The sequence below is a fragment of the Anomaloglossus baeobatrachus genome, chromosome 7 (genome assembly GCF_048569485.1).
Source record: "Anomaloglossus baeobatrachus isolate aAnoBae1 chromosome 7, aAnoBae1.hap1, whole genome shotgun sequence".
Taxonomy (NCBI): domain Eukaryota; kingdom Metazoa; phylum Chordata; class Amphibia; order Anura; family Aromobatidae; genus Anomaloglossus; species Anomaloglossus baeobatrachus.
The window spans coordinates 209,748,704-209,766,777 of record NC_134359.1 but is presented as its reverse complement, the minus strand read 5'-3'; positions in this window follow the sequence as shown (position 1 = coordinate 209,766,777).

Genomic DNA, 18,074 nt, shown 5'->3' with positions numbered 1-18,074 from the left:
ATCTAGATGTTTCATTAGCACCTTGAACCGAAAGGTGCTTGACAGAATTTTATAACTTTAAGCCATGGAAATTAAAATATGTTTTTACCACAAAAAAAGTTGCTTTAAACATTTTGAAGGTTATAGTTTTTTTACTTTTCAGCTAAAAGAGTCATGTGAGGGCTTGTGTTTTGCTAGATGAGTTGAAGATTTTATTGGCACCATTAGGGGCCAAAAAATATTTATTTTTATAAATTTCTATTTTGGTATTTGTGAGGCAGAGTAAAGAAGAAACAGCACTTTAGGATTTTTTTTTCGACATTCACCATGTCATAAAAGTGATAGGACAGCTTCATTCTTTGTGTCAGTATGAATACATAAGGCAGCCACTATTTCATCGAGCCTATTTTTCAGAGGGCTAACACTGTCACTTTTTAGTTTCTTACAGTTTAAGTAGTTGTAGAATATTTTGGGATTATTTTTACTTTGTTTGACAATGAGGATCTGTTTCTCAATACTTGCTGTCTTGATTTGTCGTTTACACCATTTAATTATTTTTCTATAGTTGTTTAATGCCTCATCATTAATCTCTTGCTTTATTTCTCTAAACACTTTCTTTTTCTAATTTATTGAACCTTTTGCAGCTCTATTTAGCCAAAGTGTTTTTTCCCATTTATAGCTTGTTTATTCCCATTGGGTATATTAATATCCTACTGGGTCCCATAACGACTCAGCATCTGGCCACTTGAGTATGGGGTGAACTGTTCCTTATTAGGCCAAACGTATGGTTCATTTGTTTGATAAATCAAGAAACGTTAGCCATTGTCTCATGTCAGACTGATCGAAGCCCAATTGTCTGTTACATGCGGACTGTTTGTTAAATGTATGTGCCTCAGATCCTTTGACTACATAATTCAAAGGAAAATTATGCAGTTGGATTGAACTAGTGACCAATGAGACAGCAGCCATTTCCCACCAATTCTGTAAGACATAATACCCTGAAATTAGAACTGAGGGGGTATGAAAGGGCCTTACTTCTGTCCTTAGGTGAATATTCCACAAGGATTCAGCCTATATGTACGATTCCAGCTGGAAGATCACAGAACTGCTTCAAGATTCATTCATTTTACAGGACTTCAGCTTAGGATCCATGGTTCCAACTGGAGGATTACAGCACTGCTTCACAGCTCAAAAGCTGAGCCCACAAATTCACTTGGAGAACCCAAGTTGAGACAGTTTGGTTGCCTGGCTACATATCTTGTTTTGCTCGGTCAGCTTCCATAGCTTGTTGCTATCTCCTCTAAGATGTTGCCCACCAAAAACAGAGTGCTGCTGGCTGAGATAGTTGACTCTGGAAGTACCAAAGTCATAAAGATTTTTATTCATGGTGAGCCAGAGGAATTGTGAGATTCCATTAATTGTACCATCTTTTTTTCTTGCTGAATTTTTTAGATGTTTTTTCCTGCTGGTGAACCAATAAAGTCATACCAATGTGTGGTTCCCTCCCCCTGTGTTCTCTGAGTAGTGTTCTGCAAGCGGAGAAGTGCAGTCATTCAGTGGGATGAGCCATGGTATATGCAGTCTTTCTGAAGACTGCCATGCCAGCAGACTAGAGCACCCACTGACCCTCATGTCTCCACAGGACCTTTTCAGGATGCTTATAAAACTGTCCAATTTGCTTTTCGGACTTTTTTTTTCAGGACATTGTCCTAGTTTATGGCACTAAAGTAATCTCTAAAATGTTGAAGAATCGCTTTTGTCCCAGTGTATGGCACTAAATATGCCTTCATGAAGTTTAGTGTCTTGTAGTTTCTCTACTAAACATCTTGCTAAAGGATACATAAAAACTTAATATTTTATGATTGCTATTACCCAAGTAACCCACAACCTGTATATTTAATATGCATCCTGACCTATCCCTACTGACAGGAAGTAGCTTTTTCTAAGGGTTTCAGAGTAGCCAACTATGTCCTGGGCATTGTCGCTCAAACAATTCGCAGTTGCAGTTGATAGATAACCCTCCTTGAGATTCGCTGCTTGTTGCATAGCAACAACTTATTTGTTGTATGACTTTTGTCATTTAATAAAGCAGGAGAGAAGCAAAGTCCTGCACCACCGCAGATTACCTGCAATATCGCTTGCGGTACCGCCTGTGCCTGTGCTCGGGTGGAGAGCCTGGAGGGTCCGACAATCCAAAAGCGGGGTGCTGGTCATAAGACAAAGTCCATTGATGAAGCGTGAGAGTAGAAAGAGACCGCACTCAATCCGCTGTGAAGGATTTCTTTATTCAAACACGTGCAGAGTGGAGGGCTGGAGACACACTGTGAGCTGGCTCCTCAAGAATGGACGACAGCTGTTTCGCCCAAATTGGGCTTCCACAGGTCCACATGTGGAGCCACGGCTACACCCCTTTTAAAGGAGTGCTCACAGATTGCCCCAGACCACATAAAAACAAATAGGAGATTTTTGTATTCATATAAAATACATGTATCCATTTCCATACATGAATTTACAACAAATTTTAAACATGTAAAAGAACACACTTGAATAAAATGAAGCAATGGGTGATAGACAGGCAGAACTGTCATAGGAACACGAATATCAAACATGTAAAAGAACACACCTGAATAAAATGAAGCAAAGGGTGACAGACAGGCAGAACTATCATAGGAACACAGATAGATCCACACGATCGTTTAAACCTTGCGGGCCCTGTGCCCCATAATTAATAATTAACCTAGCCTCCTCTTGTAGCAACAATTTGTGCAGGTCGCCCCCCTTCAAAGGGAGGGAGACCTTTTTGAGGCCGGCAAAACGCAAAACGTCGGGGTCACCATCATGACAATCCTGGATATGGGAAATTAATCTGGGAGAACCTTTCCCTGATGTTATTGAACTGTAATGTTCCCTGAATCGCACATATAAGCATCTTATAGTCTTGCCTATGTAGAACCTGCCACAAGGGCAGAGCACCACATAGACCACAAACTTAGTTTTACATGAGATGAATTGATGGACAGTGTGCAAGTGCGGGCCGACTTGTACGGAGCGACCTTTTAAATGCTGGCTGCAAAAACGACACTGACCGCATCGGTAATTCCCTGGTGGGCAGCATTTGTCTAGCCAAGTTGTCGAATTGGTAAGTCTGTTCCTCACAAGTTTGTCCCGCAAATTGCCGCATCGTCTGAACGATACCAAAGGGTTGGACATTGTCCTGTCAGATAAAGCCGGATCATTCTTCAAAATATGCCAATTTCTGCAAAGAGCAGTTCTAATGGCATGCTCCAGAGGTCCAAATTTAAAATTAAAGACAAACCTACCCAAATTGTCAACACATTTTCTGGTGCGGTTTTTACGGACAGACGTGGCGCCGTCTGATCTAGCTCTCTCACAGGCCGAATCAATCAGTTTTTTTGGGTAACCTCTTTGATGTAATCTAATCTTCAACTCCTGAGATTGTTGAAAAAAAGATTCCTCTGAACTGTTTGCTCTACGTACTCTCAGGAATTGACTGTAGGGCAAACCCGTCTTAATGTGGAGGGGGTGGGCACTTTGATAATGAAGAAGGGAGTTTGATGCCGTCGGCTTTCTGAACAACCTTGTACAAATATCGCCCTCCTTGATAGAAACCTCAATATCTAAAAAATTGAGAGTATCGCCACCATATGAGGAAGTAAAGGACATATTCATGGTGTTACAGGTGTTAAGATAGGACACGAAATCAGCAAAAAGGACCTCAGTGCCAGCCCACACTATGAATATGTCGTCCACATACCTCAAAAAATGGCGAATATATTTCAAAAAAGGGTTGGTGTCAGAAAAAACATATTTGCTTTCAAAGGAGCCCAAAAAAATATTGGCCATGGCACAAGAGACAGGGGTACCCATAGCGGTACCCCTGCACTGCAAGTACCAACGGTCCAAAAACATGAAAGCGTTTTTAGATAAAACGAAATCAAGGGCTTCCTCAATGAAACTGCAAAACAACGCATCTTTTCCAGTCTGCGCCACCAAATCCCTAACAGTCTGTATACCCAAATTCTGAGGAATGCGGGTATACAGACTCTCCACATCAATCGAGGTTAAAGCAAAACCCTCCTGCCATGTCATACCCTTTAGCAGTGTTAAAAAATCCCTGCTATCCTTGACATAAGAGGGGATATGACTCATAATTGGTCTTAACAGCCAGTCCAAATAGTGCGACAAAGGCTCAGTTAAAGAGCCGATGCCAGCCACTATTGGGCGACCAGGTGGATTATCCCTGCTCTTATGTATCTTTGGTATGCAATACCAGTGGGGCTTTGTAGGAAAAGGAGGAATTAGTTTTTCAGCCTGTGAGCGAGACAGAAAACCCAGCCCCACGTATTTGTCCAGCAACCGCACCAAAGATTTTTTAAAATCTTGAATAGGATTTGCAGAAAGAGGACAATAGGTAGATCTGTCCATTAGTTGTCTATTGCATTCCTGGGTGTAATCATGTTTAGGAAGGAGGACAACGTTGCCCCCCTTATCGGCCTGGCGGAACACCGGGTCCTCCCAACCCTGCATGATACATATCGCGGCCTGTTCTTTTTGACTTAGATTCTGGATCGGCCTGGCGTACACCAATGACTCGACATCCTTCAAGACAGCTTCCTGATATAAATCAATCAAATTTCCAGGTACAGTAGGGGGACAAAAATCCGATTTTATCCCCTTAGTAAACCTTTCCAAACCTGGACTATTGCTGGAACCCACGATATCAGTTGAAACATTTGGCTCATTCAAGCTGAGCAACACCTCAGCGTCTTGAAGGATCCCAGAATCAAAAGCCCCTATCAGACCGGTCCGAGAATTAGCTATACTGCACGGAACATGTCCAGCAGGCGCTGTATGAGCTGTATTAGGCGCCGTTTGGAAATGTTTGTGCAAATGGATCTTTCTAATAGCCTTAAAAAGATCAATCTTGAACTCAGCAAAATCGAACTTTTCCGGAATGCAATATTTAAAACCTTTAATCAATACAGAGACCATATCTGGAGTAAGAGTATGAGATGCTAGATTGATGATCGCATCGGAAGGGGGACAAGAAGTAGACTGGAAACTTAATTCCTCCAAGTTACAGACTTCCTCTTGCGACCTCTGCCCCGTGTGCCTTTTCCTGCCCCCCCGTCGGATCCGTTTCCTAAAGGGGTGGTGGGTGCAGCACCATGGGGGTTAATACCAGAGGGGCCCGAGATCACGTCCTCAGATCCACTGGATTCCGAGTCCGTGGTCCAGTACCCCCTGTTAGAGCCAGCACTACCTCGTTTTTTTATGTGCGCTCTCTGTCTATAATTATGTGGCCCATCTTTTGTCCAACAAAAAATCTGTTTCTTTTCATAATCCTTCTTGTCCCTTAGGAACTTTTCCCTTTTTCTATGTTTTATTTCCGTCTGTACGGTCACCAAGCGTTTATCCAGCCTCTGACTAAAGGTGTTCCAATCATCCGCTGACATCCGTACTTGGGTGTCATGCTTCAACGTATCTAATTCAGCAACCAATGCAGCATAGTTATCCTTGTTTTTATCTAATACTAAATGCAGTAATTTTTTAGAACACTCTAACTGAATGTTTTCCCACTGCACAGTAAACGTGGGATCCTCCTGGAAATGAGAAAGAGTCTTTATGACCCGGAGTCCACGTGGCACACGATCACAATCGACATATGACTGCAGGGATTGAATAGTCCAAAACAATCTAACTTCTTTTTCCGCCAAAGTCTGTATCTGGAATTCCAGAGTTTTAACACCCAAAACTTCAGTGTCTTTCTTAAAATTGCAATCTCCAAAGAAGGAGCCAGCATCAGCACGTCCAGCTAATAAGCCCGTGGTAGTGGACGGTACACCACCGCTGCTCTCCATATCCTCCATATCACAGGTTAAATCACAGTGCGGTAATTGAAAAAACCGCACCGCGTTTGTTGCGGTTTTTTCAATTACCGCACTGTGATTTAACCTGTGATATGGAGGATATGGAGAGCAGTGGTGGTGTACCGTCCACTACCACGGGCTTATTAGCTGGACGTGCTGATGCTGGCTCCTTCTTTGGAGATTGCAATTTTAAGAAAGACACTGAAGTTTTGGGTGTTAAAACTCTGGAATTCCAGATACAGACTTTGGCGGAAAAAGAAGTTAGATTGTTTTGGACTATTCAATCCCTGCAGTCATATGTCGATTGTGATCGTGTGCCACGTGGACTCCGGGTCATAAAGACTCTTTCTCATTTCCAGGAGGATCCCACGTTTACTGTGCAGTGGGAAAACATTCAGTTAGAGTGTTCTAAAAAATTACTGCATTTAGTATTAGATAAAAACAAGGATAACTATGCTGCATTGGTTGCTGAATTAGATACGTTGAAGCATGACACCCAAGTACGGATGTCAGCGGATGATTGGAACACCTTTAGTCAGAGGCTGGATAAACGTTTGGTGACCGTACAGACGGAAATAAAACATAGAAAAAGGGAAAAGTTCCTAAGGGACAAGAAGGATTATGAAAAGAAACAGATTTTTTGTTGGACAAAAGATGGGCCACATAATTATAGACAGAGAGCGCACGTAAAAAAACGAGGTAGTGCTGGCTCTAACAGGGGGTACTGGACCACGGACTCGGAATCCAGTGGATCTGAGGACGTGATCTCGGGCCCCTCTGGTATTAACCCCCATGGTGCTGCACCCACCACCCCTTTAGGAAACGGATCCGACGGGGGGGCAGGAAAAGGCACACGGGGCAGAGGTCGCAAGAGGAAGTCTGTAACTTGGAGGAATTAAGTTTCCAGTCTACTTCTTGTCCCCCTTCCGATGCGATCATCAATCTAGCATCTCATACTCTTACTCCAGATATGGTCTCTGTATTGATTAAAGGTTTTAAATATTGCATTCCGGAAAAGTTCGATTTTGCTGAGTTCAAGATTGATCTTTTTAAGGCTATTAGAAAGATCCATCTGCACAAACATTTCCAAACGGCGCCTAATACAGCTCATACAGCGCCTGCTGGACATGTTCCGTGCAGTATAGCTGATTCTCGGACCGGTCTGATAGGGGCTTTTGATTCTGGGATCCTTCAAGACGCTGAGGTGTTGCTCAGCTTGAATGAGCCAAATGTTTCAACTGATATCGTGGGTTCCAGCAATAGTCCAGGTTTGGAAAGGTTTACTAAGGGGATAAAATCGGATTTTTGTCCCCCTACTGTACCTGGAAATTTGATTGATTTATATCAGGAAGCTGTCTTGAAGGATGTCAAGTCATTGGTGTACGCCAGGCCGATCCAGAATCTAAGTCAAAAAGAACAGGCCGCGATATGTATCATGCAGGGTTGGGAGGACACGGTGTTCCGCCAGGCCGATAAGGGGGGCAACGTTGTCCTCCTTCCTAAACATGATTACACCCAGGAATGCAATAGACAACTAATGGACAGATCTACCTATTGTCCTCTTTCTGCAAATCCTATTCAAGATTTTAAAAAATCTTTGGTGCGGTTGCTGGACAAATACGTGGGGCTGGGTTTTCTGTCTCGCTCACAGGCTGAAAAACTAATTCCTCCTTTTCCTACAAAGCCCCACTGGTATTGCATACCAAAGATACATAAAAGTAGGGATAATCCACCTGGTCGCCCAATAGTGGCTGGCATCGGCTCTTTAACTGAGCCTTTGTCGCACTATTTGGACTGGCTGTTAAGACCAATTATGAGTCATATCCCCTCTTATGTCAAGGATAGCAGGGATTTTTTAACACTGCTAAAGGGTATGACATGGCAGGAGGGTTTTGCTTTAACCTCGATTGATGTGGAGAGTCTGTATACCCGCATTCCTCAGAATTTGGGTATACAGACTGTTAGGGATTTGGTGGCGCAGACTGGAAAAGATGCGTTGTTTTGCAGTTTCATTGAGGAAGCCCTTGATTTCGTTTTATCTAAAAACGCTTTCATGTTTTTGGACCGTTGGTACTTGCAGTGCAGGGGTACCGCTATGGGTACCCCTGTCTCTTGTGCCATGGCCAATATTTTTTTGGGCTCCTTTGAAAGCAAATATGTTTTTTCTGACACCAACCCTTTTTTGAAATATATTCGCCATTTTTTGAGGTATGTGGACGACATATTCATAGTGTGGGCTGGCACTGAGGTCCTTTTTGCTGATTTCGTGTCCTATCTTAACACCTGTAACACCATGAATATGTCCTTTACTTCCTCATATGGTGGCGATACTCTCAATTTTTTAGATATTGAGGTTTCTATCAAGGAGGGCGATATTTGTACAAGGTTGTTCAGAAAGCCGACGGCATCAAACTCCCTTCTTCATTATCAAAGTGCCCACCCCCTCCACATTAAGACGGGTTTGCCCTACAGTCAATTCCTGAGAGTACGTAGAGCAAACAGTTCAGAGGAATCTTTTTTTCAACAATCTCAGGAGTTGAAGATTAGATTACATCAAAGAGGTTACCCAAAAAAACTGATTGATTCGGCCTGTGAGAGAGCTAGATCAGACGGCGCCACGTCTGTCTGTAAAAACCGCACCAGAAAATGTGTTGACAATTTGGGTAGGTTTGTCTTTAATTTTAAATTTGGACCTCTGGAGCATGCCATTAGAACTGCTCTTTGCAGAAATTGGCATATTTTGAAGAATGATCCGGCTTTATCTGACAGGACAATGTCCAACCCTTTGGTATCGTTCAGACGATGCGGCAATTTGCGGGACAAACTTGTGAGGAACAGACTTACCAATTCGACAACTTGGCTAGACAAATGCTGCCCACCAGGGAATTACCGATGCGGTCAGTGTCGTTTTTGCAGCCAGCATTTAAAAGGTCGCTCCGTACAAGTCGGCCCGCACTTGCACACTGTCCATCAATTCATCTCATGTAAAACTAAGTTTGTGGTCTATGTGGTGCTCTGCCCTTGTGGCAGGTTCTACATAGGCAAGACTATAAGATGCTTATATGTGCGATTCAGGGAACATTATAGTTCAATAACATCAGGGAAAGGTTCTCCCAGATTAATTTCCCATATCCAGGATTGTCATGATGGTGACCCCGACGTTTTGCGTTTTGCCGGCCTCAAAAAGGTCTCCCTCCCTTTGAAGGGGGGCGACCTGCACAAATTGTTGCTACAAGAGGAGGCTAGGTTAATTATTAATTATGGGGCACAGGGCCCGCAAGGTTTAAACGATCGTGTGGATCTATCTGTGTTCCTATGATAGTTCTGCCTGTCTGTCACCCTTTGCTTCATTTTATTCAGGTGTGTTCTTTTACATGTTTGATATCCGTGTTCCTATGACAGTTCTACCTGTCTATCACCCATTGCTTCATTTTATTCAAGTGTGTTCTTTTACATGTTTAAAATTTGTTGTAAATTCATGTATGGAAATGGATACATGTATTTTATATGCATACATAAATCTCCTATTTGTTTTTATGTGGTCTGGGGCAATCTGTGAGCACTCCTTTAAAAGGGGTGTAGCCGTGGCTCCACATGTGGACCTGTGGAAGCCCAATTTGGGCGAAACAGCTGTCGTCCATTCTTGAGGAGCCAGCTCACAGTGTGTCTCCAGCCCTCCACTCTGCACGTGTTTGAATAAAGAAATCCTTCACAGCGGATTGAGTGCGGTCTCTTTCTACTCTCACGCTTCATCAATGACTTTTGTCATTTGACAGCATTTGGCAGTTATCATAGATGAACAAAAAGAATTAGAATAGTTAGCGGATGCCGTGCTATGACCTGCTACGGTTGAGAATGAGTTGATGTCTATTGAGAAGGATGCAGAGAAAGAGTAGGAGCATGTATATCACTGCTAATTAGCAGCAAACCAGCACAATTGCCCAACCATGGAGGTTTCACTACCTGTACTGGTAAAGATAGTACACAACTGACACTGAAACATTCAACTAGTGGGCTGTAAAAGACAGGTTAATGTCCATTTCCATTGCTACTGCTTCTTGTGTCTACGGTATATTCACTTTGAGGCTCAAGGACAACAAGAAAAAACAGCCCATGTTTTCCTGCACATGACAGCATAGAAACTTCTTTTTCCAACAAATGTTATGAGCTAGATATATTTCAGCAAAGCCATGCACACATTTTCATTTAATGAAAGGCATTAGACTCCACTAGGTGGTACGGCAGTGACTGTAGCACCAATCACTTAACCAGGTGGGAGTAGAGTTGGCTTAAAGGTGGATGACTGCGAGAATATTCCTGTTTCCGCAACACATAGTGGGATAGATACCTGGCAGTGCAATTGAGAAACAAAAAAAATAATTAGAGTACAACATGTATTGCTGATAATGACAGTAAACAAGTACTACTTACAGATTTAGTTCCTAGTCTATTTAATGCAGCTTATTTTACTGTGCTAAAGCTTTTAAAATGCCAAAGATTGCTGTGTCGCCAACATGGAAAAAACTCTCACACAAGAAATACCTGCACATAGGACTCACTAGCAGCACATCAAAAACCAGATTGTTTAGGCACTGTTAAGCCTCCTCTACCAATAGCACAAGTAGTTTCACGTGCTACTATGATGACTACAGAAGATGCAGATTCAGCCTCAGGAGACCTTTTCCTCACATGATGCTTCTTCTGTTTATTTGTAAGGCTAACAATAGTGTTGAGCGAGTATGCTTGTCACTACTCGGTACTCGCACGAGTATCACTGTACTCGGGCTACTCGGCGGGGACCGAGTAATCTCGCGATACTCGTGCTGTACTCGTGGTCTTCATCCGTACATGTTGTTGCTCTTTGGCTGGCAGACCACTGCAATGCCACAGCCCTGTTAGTTGTGGAATTGCAGTAATTGGCCGGCCTGCACAGCGTGACCGAGCCTTTATACCGGCGGGCGCGCTGTGCTCTGCACACAGACATCCAGACAGTCAGTGCAGGGAGAGTATTGCTGCTTCAGGGAAAGGTTTGCGGCCCTGTATAGTTATTTCCGTAGCAGGGCTGCAAACAGTGTGACCAGAAGTCCTTCTCAGGACTATTGTAGTTGCAGGCAGGCAGGCAGGGTATAGCCAGGTCAGAGTACAGGAGCAGAGTCCTTCTCAGGACTATTGTTGCTGTATACAGGCAGGGCAGGCAGGGTATAACCAGGTCGGAATACAGGCTAGTGACCAGAAGAGTCCCTCTCAGGACTATTGTAGCTGTATACAGGCAGGCAGGCAGGGTATACAGCCATTCCTAGTGGTGACCGTATACCAGCCTTCATCATATCTGGGGCTGGTGTACACAGTCTAAAACAGTCCTGATAGTGTCAGACTTCTCAGTAATTGTTGCTCCTAAAAAGCTGTTAGGTTCTTAGTGCGCCTGTGCATGCATTTAAAAACCACACGCGTGTGCCTGTCGGTGGCAGCGTACAGGTGCACTTGTGTGCGTTTTGCACAAACTAGTATATAACGCACAAGTCTAGTGTATAATACACGTCAGTCAGCAGTGTCTGATAGTGTCAAACTTCTCAGTAATTGTCGCTCCTAAAAACCTGTTAGGTTCTTAGTGCGTCCGTGCTTGCATTTAAAAACCGCACGTGTGTGCCTGTCGGTGGCAGCGTACAGGTGCACGTTTTGCACAAACTAGTATATAACGCACAAGTCTAGTGAATAATACACGTCAGTCAGCAGTGTCTGATAGTGTCAAACTTCTCAGTAATTGTCGCTCCTAAAAACCTGTTAGGTTCTTAGTGCGTCCGTGCTTGCATTTAAAAACCGCACGTGTGTGCCTGTCGGTGGCAGCATACAGGTGCACATTTTGCACAAACTAGTATATAACGCACAAGTCTAGTGAATAATACACGTCAGTCAGCAGTGTCTGATAGTGTCAAACTTCTCGGTAATTGTCGCTCCTAAAAACCTGTTAGGTTCTTATTGCGTCCGTGCTTGCATTTAAAAACCGCACGTGTGTGGCTGTCGGTGGCAGCGTACAGGTGCACTTGTGTGCGTTTTTCACAAACTAGTATATAACGCACAAGGCTAGTGAATAATACACGTCAGCAGTGTCTGATAGTGTCAAACTTCTCAGTAATTGTCGCTCCTAAAAACCTGTTAGGTTCTTATTGCGTCCGTGCTTGCATTTAAAAACCGCATGTGTGTGGCAGTCGGTGGCAGCGTCAGGCTCCACATTGTCCCTGGATAGAGACGTGTATGATGGCCTGTAAACCTGAAGTGCCCATTGTAAGGAAGTGGGTCTATTGTAGTATAGCCCTTTGGCAGGGCAGCCAAAAATTGGAAGGCTCCACATTGTCCCTGGATAGAGATGTGCATGAGGGCCTCAAAACATTGTTCCCATTGCAAAGGAGCGGGTCTCCTGTCGTTGTAATGCCCATTCTGAAAGAATGGGCGAAAAAATTTACCACTGGGGGTATACCTGAAACAACGGCCTAACTATTGTAACGGTCATCATGGTGGCGCATGAGGAGAAGGAGGAGCAGTCCAGCGATTAGCCAAAGTCCAGAAGTGTGTACCCATGGGTGAGTGGAGGTACATGGCAAATTCCCGTTAAAAACTTTAAATTCCGCTGTCATTTGCTGGTGGTGTGGTGAAGTCTGGCCCAATCCAACCCTTGTTCATCTTGATCAGAGTCAGCCTGTCAGCATTTTCAGTTGACAGGCGGGTGCGATTATTTGTAATGATTCCATCTGCGGCACTAAAAACACGCTCTGACAAAACGCTAGCAGCAGGGCAGGCCAGGACTTCCAAGGCGTAGAGAGCCAATTCATGCCACGTGTCCAGCTTGGATACCCAAAAATTGTAAGGCACAGAGGAATGTCGGAGTACAGTTGTTCGATCTGCAAGGTACTCCTTGAGCATCTGGGCAAACTTAGGATTTCTTGTGGCACTACCCCGTACCTCAGGGGCTGTGGTATGTGAGGGGCTGAGAAAACTGTCCCACATCTTAAAGACTGTTCCCCTACCTCTGGCGGATTGGACTTGTGCCCCTCTCGGCTGTACGCCTTGGTTGTCCACTGATTCCTGACCTATGCCGCTAGCGTTTTGTGAGGGGAATTCTTTGCCTACTTCCGTGACTATGGCCTTCTGGAACTGCTGCATTTTTCCTGACCTCTCCGCCTTGGGAATAAGAGACATAAAGTTCTCCTTTTAGCGTGGGTCTAACAGTGTTACCAACCAGTAATGATTGTCGGTCAAGACGTTCTTAACGCGAGGGTCACGAGACAGGCAGCTTACCATAAAGTCAGCCATGTGCTCCAGACTCTTAACAGCCATCACTTCAGTATCCTGACCAATACGATGACTGAACATGCTGTCCTCCTCCTCATCATCTACCCTGTCCTCTGGCCAGCCACGCTGAACCGAGGATATGACTGCATGTCATATCCTCAATTTGGCCGGAGATTTGCTCCATGTCTTCATCCTCCTCCTCGTCATAGTCCTCCACTGCACGTTGTGATGAGACGAGGCTGTGCTGTGTGTTATCACCCACACCCACTACTGTTTCTTGCTCCAACTCATCGCGCTCCACCTGCAATGCATCATGTTTGTTTTTGAGCAGAGACCATTTTAGAAGGCAGAGAAGCGGTATGGTGATGCTAATAATGTCGTCATCGCCGCTCACCATCTTGGTGGAGTCCTCAAAGTTTTGGCGGATGGTACATAGGTCGGACATCCATCTCCACTCCTCAGGTGTTATGTGTGGAGTTTGACCCATTTCCCGACGGCTTAGGTGATGCAGGTACTCAACAACTGCCCTCTTCTGCTCACATATCCTGACCAACATGTGCAGAGTTGAATTGCAACGTGTGGGGACATCACACACCAGTCTGTGAGCCGGAAGATGCAAATGGCGCTGAAAGCCGGCAAGGCCGGCTGAAGCATTAGGTGACTTTCGAAAATGTGCAGACAGGTGGCGAACTGTTACCAGCAGATCAGACCGCTCTGGGTATGACTTTAGAAACCGCTGAACCACAAGGTTGAACACATGGGCAACGCATGGAACATGTGTCAGCTGCCTCGCCTCAAAGCCGCCACCAGGTTCCGGCCATTGTCACACACGACCTTTCCTGGCTTTTAGGTTCAGAGGTGTGAGCCAGTGATCTGCGTGCTGTTTCAGAGCTGTCCACACCTCTTCTGCATTGTGGGGTTTGTCACCTATGCAGATTAGCTTCAGCACAGCCTGTTGCCGCTTCGCCGAGGCAGTGCTGCAGTGCTTCCAGCTTGGGACTGGTGTGGAGGGTAAAGTGGATGAGGATGCGCAGGAGGAGTAGGAGGCTGAGGAGCATGACATTCCGGAGCTGTAGAGTGTGGGTGAAACCCTGACTGAGGTAGGGCCTGCAAACCTTGGTGTGGGAAGGACGTGTTCCGTCCCTAGCTCAGACTGGGTCCCAGCTTCGCCAATATTAACCCAGTGTGCCGTCAACGAGATGTAGTGGCCTTGCCCACAAGCACTTGTCCACGTGTCTGTGGTTAGGTGGACTTTGGCTGAAACAGCTTTGTTCAGGGCACGTGAGATGTTTTGTGAGATGTTTTTTTTATGCAATGCGGGGACGGCACGCCGGGAGAAATAGTGGCGGCTGGGGACCGAGTATTGTGGGACAGCTTCCGCCATCAGGTCGCGGAATGCTTCTGTCTCCACCAGCCTAAAAGGCAACATTTCCAGCGCAAGCAGTCGCGAAATGTTAGCATTTAGAAGTGTGGCATGTGGGGCATTGGCAGTGTATTTGCGCCTGCGTTCTAAGGTTTGCTGAATGGATAACTGAACGCTGCGCTGGGACAAGGACGTGCTTGATGATGGTGTTATTTCTGCGTGGGCAACTGCAGGTGCAGGGCCGGAGGAGGCTTGTTCGCGGGCAGCATGGACAGGGGATTGGCTCGCATGCACAAGAAGCGAAGACGTAGCAGTGACATCAGCAAGCACTGCCCCTCGACTCTGTTGTACATCCCACAAAGTCGGGTGCTTGGCTGACATGTGCCTGATCATGCTGGTGGTGGTCAGGCTGCTAGTTTTGGTACCCCTGCTGATGCTGGCATGGCAGGTGTTGCAAATGTCCTTTTTAGAATCATCTGGAGCCAACTTAAAAAACTGCCAGACTCGGGAAGACCTAACATTTGTACAGGCACCTTGTGTTGTGTTGTTTTTCCGGGGAACGGTTGCCTGACTTCTGCCTGGGGCCACCACCCTGCTTCTTACTGCCTGTTGGGATGCTACGCCTCCCTCCCCCTGTGCACTGCTGTCCTCGCTCTGCATATCCTCCTGCCAGGTTGGGTCAGTTACTGGATCATCCACCACGTCGTCTTCCTCTTGTGCACCCTGCTCCTCCTCCTGACTTCCTGACAATTGTGTCTCATCATCGTCCACCCCTTGTTGAGACACGTTGCCAACTTCGTGAGAACGTGGCTGCTCAAATATTTGGGCATCTGTACATACAATCTCGTCATGACCCACTTCAACAGGAGCTTGCGAGAGGCCAGAATGTGTGAATGGAAACGTGAACAGCTCTTCCGAGTGTCCAAGTGTGGGATCAGTAATGTCCGTGGACGTGTACTCAGCCTGGTGGTAGGAAGGAGGATCAGGTTCTGAAATGTGCGGTGCAGTATCACGGCTACTGACACTTGACCATTTGGAAGACAGAGTGTTTGTGGTGGTGCCAATCTGACTGGAAGCATTATCCAACTAACAACCTGTTGACACTGGTCTTGGTTCAAGAGCGGTGTACTGCTGCGGTCCCCAAGAATTTGGGACAGGATGTGCGAGCGAGTAGATGTGGCCCTTTGTTGTGGCGAAATTAGAGCTTGCACACGACCTCGGTCTCTGCCTGCACCACCATCACGTCCTTTTCCTTGTTCGTTGCCAACACCCTTGCGCATTTTGCAATGCTGTGCTGACGTGTATTCACTACACTTGTGCGTTATATCCAAGTTTGTGCAAAACGCACACAAGTGCACCTGAATGCTGCCACCAACAGGCACACACGTGCGGTTTTTAAATGCAAGCACGGACGCACTAAGAACCTAATAGGTCTCTATCCAGGGACAATGTGGAGCCTCCCAATTTTTGGCTGCCCTGCCAAAGGGCTATACTACAATAGACCCACTTCCTTACAATGGCACTTCGGGTTTACAGGCCATCATGCACGTCTCTATCCAGGGACAATGTGGAGCCTCCCAATTTTTGGCTGCCCTGCCAAAGGGCTATACTACAATAGACCCACTTCCTTACAATGGGCACTTCTGGTTTACAGGCTATCATGCACGTCTCTATCCAGGGACAATGTGGAGCCTCCCAATTTTTGGCTGCCCTGCCTAAGAGCTATACTACAATAGACCCACCTCCTTACAATGGGCACTTCTGGCTTACAGGCCATCATGCACGTCTCTATCCAGGGACAACGTGGAGCCTCCCAATTTTTGGCTGCCCTGCCTAAGGGCTATACTAGAATAGACCCACTTCCTTACAATGGGCACTTCAGGTTTACAGGCCATCATGCACGTCTCTATCCAGGGACAATGTGGAGCCTCCCAATTTTTGGCTGCCCTGCCAAAGGGCTATACTACAATAGACCAACTTCCTTACAATGGGCACTTCAGGTTTACAGGCCCTCATGCACGTCTGTATGCAGGGGCATTGGTGAATCTCACAATTTTGGACTGCCCTGGCAAAGGAAAATACTACAAAGACTCACTTCCTCAAAATGGGCACATTAGACTCAAGAGGCCTTCATGTACGTCTCTTCTCAGGGACATCGGAGTGCCACACAATGTTTTCACGTAAAATCTTTCATGTAATCTCCAAAAGTAACGTACACCAGCTCTATCTCACTATTGGGTGTGTGCCCTTAAGATTTCCGCCATGAAAATTCATTTTGGTGTCATTTTTGAAGGTTTTCTGATGAGTCTGTAAAAAATGGCGTAAAACGCAGACAAAATTGTTCACAGCTGTGACTTTTGAGTGATAAATGCTTCAAGGGGTCTTCCCCATGCTGTTGCCATGTCATTTGAGCACTCTTCTGAGACTTTTGTGACATTTTTAGGGTTTCTACATGCTGCCGGGGGGTCATTTCATAAAAATACTCGGGTCTCCCATAGGATAACATTGGGCTCGGTGCTCGGGACGAGTACACGAGTATCTTTGGATGCTCAGCCCGAGCCTCGAGCACCCGAGCTTTTTAGTACTCGCTCATCACTAGCTAACAACTTTCTCCTCTGATGACAGTACTTCCTTGGCACCATCATGTGGTTCCTCAGTCTTGACTACCGTACAATCATCATCATACTTGACCAGATTGACAGTTGTCTTGGTGTAAGGAATTTCCTGAGCGCCTTGCCTGCACTATTGATACACCTCTAGAGGTTCTCTGACCTAGAGTGTCATTATCACTGCTAATGCCCTTATTACCACGACTGCCAGAGCCAGAAACACAGCTTGGTGTTTCAATTGTGTCATCCATATCCTTGAGTGCATCATCATCTGAATACAAAGATTGACTGTTCATGTCATCCAGAAAATCACCTGGAGAAGTTATTTTCTTATATCGGTCCTTGTCGGCGGAATGCTGGCTAGAGCCCATGAAAAATGGATGCATTTATTTTTCAATTCATTTAGTATCTGTAATGTAAATATTAAACTGTTGCAGCAGAGGAGGTGGTCTGTGCAGAAAACTGACTCAAACTGCTGATGTTGCCACCAGAGGTAACAGCACCCTGCTGTGACTGAGACAATTGATGTGCCATATATTTAAGTACACTCACCACTTCCTCAATATTAATACGTTTGCATGACTAAAATAGCAATTTTTTCCATAAGATTGGAATTGCTATAACCTGAACAGCTGGTGCCACTGGATATGTCCATATTGCTACTGCTTGCTGCTACTACATTCTAAGGAGTAGGATATGTATTATTGTCACACAAACCCATCCATTGCCATTGACATTTTTTTTTACCATATATTTTGAACACAAGCATAATTAATGTTTCAAAAATTTTTCAACAACAACTATTCAGCTCTTGACAAAAAGGATTAACCAAGAAGTGCTTGGTGGATACACAGGATGCCTAAAAATTCTATTGCAACAACAGCCCATAGTATTGATGTAATGTGTACAAATCCCAAAACTGACTAATTAATAAAGAGTTCAAAA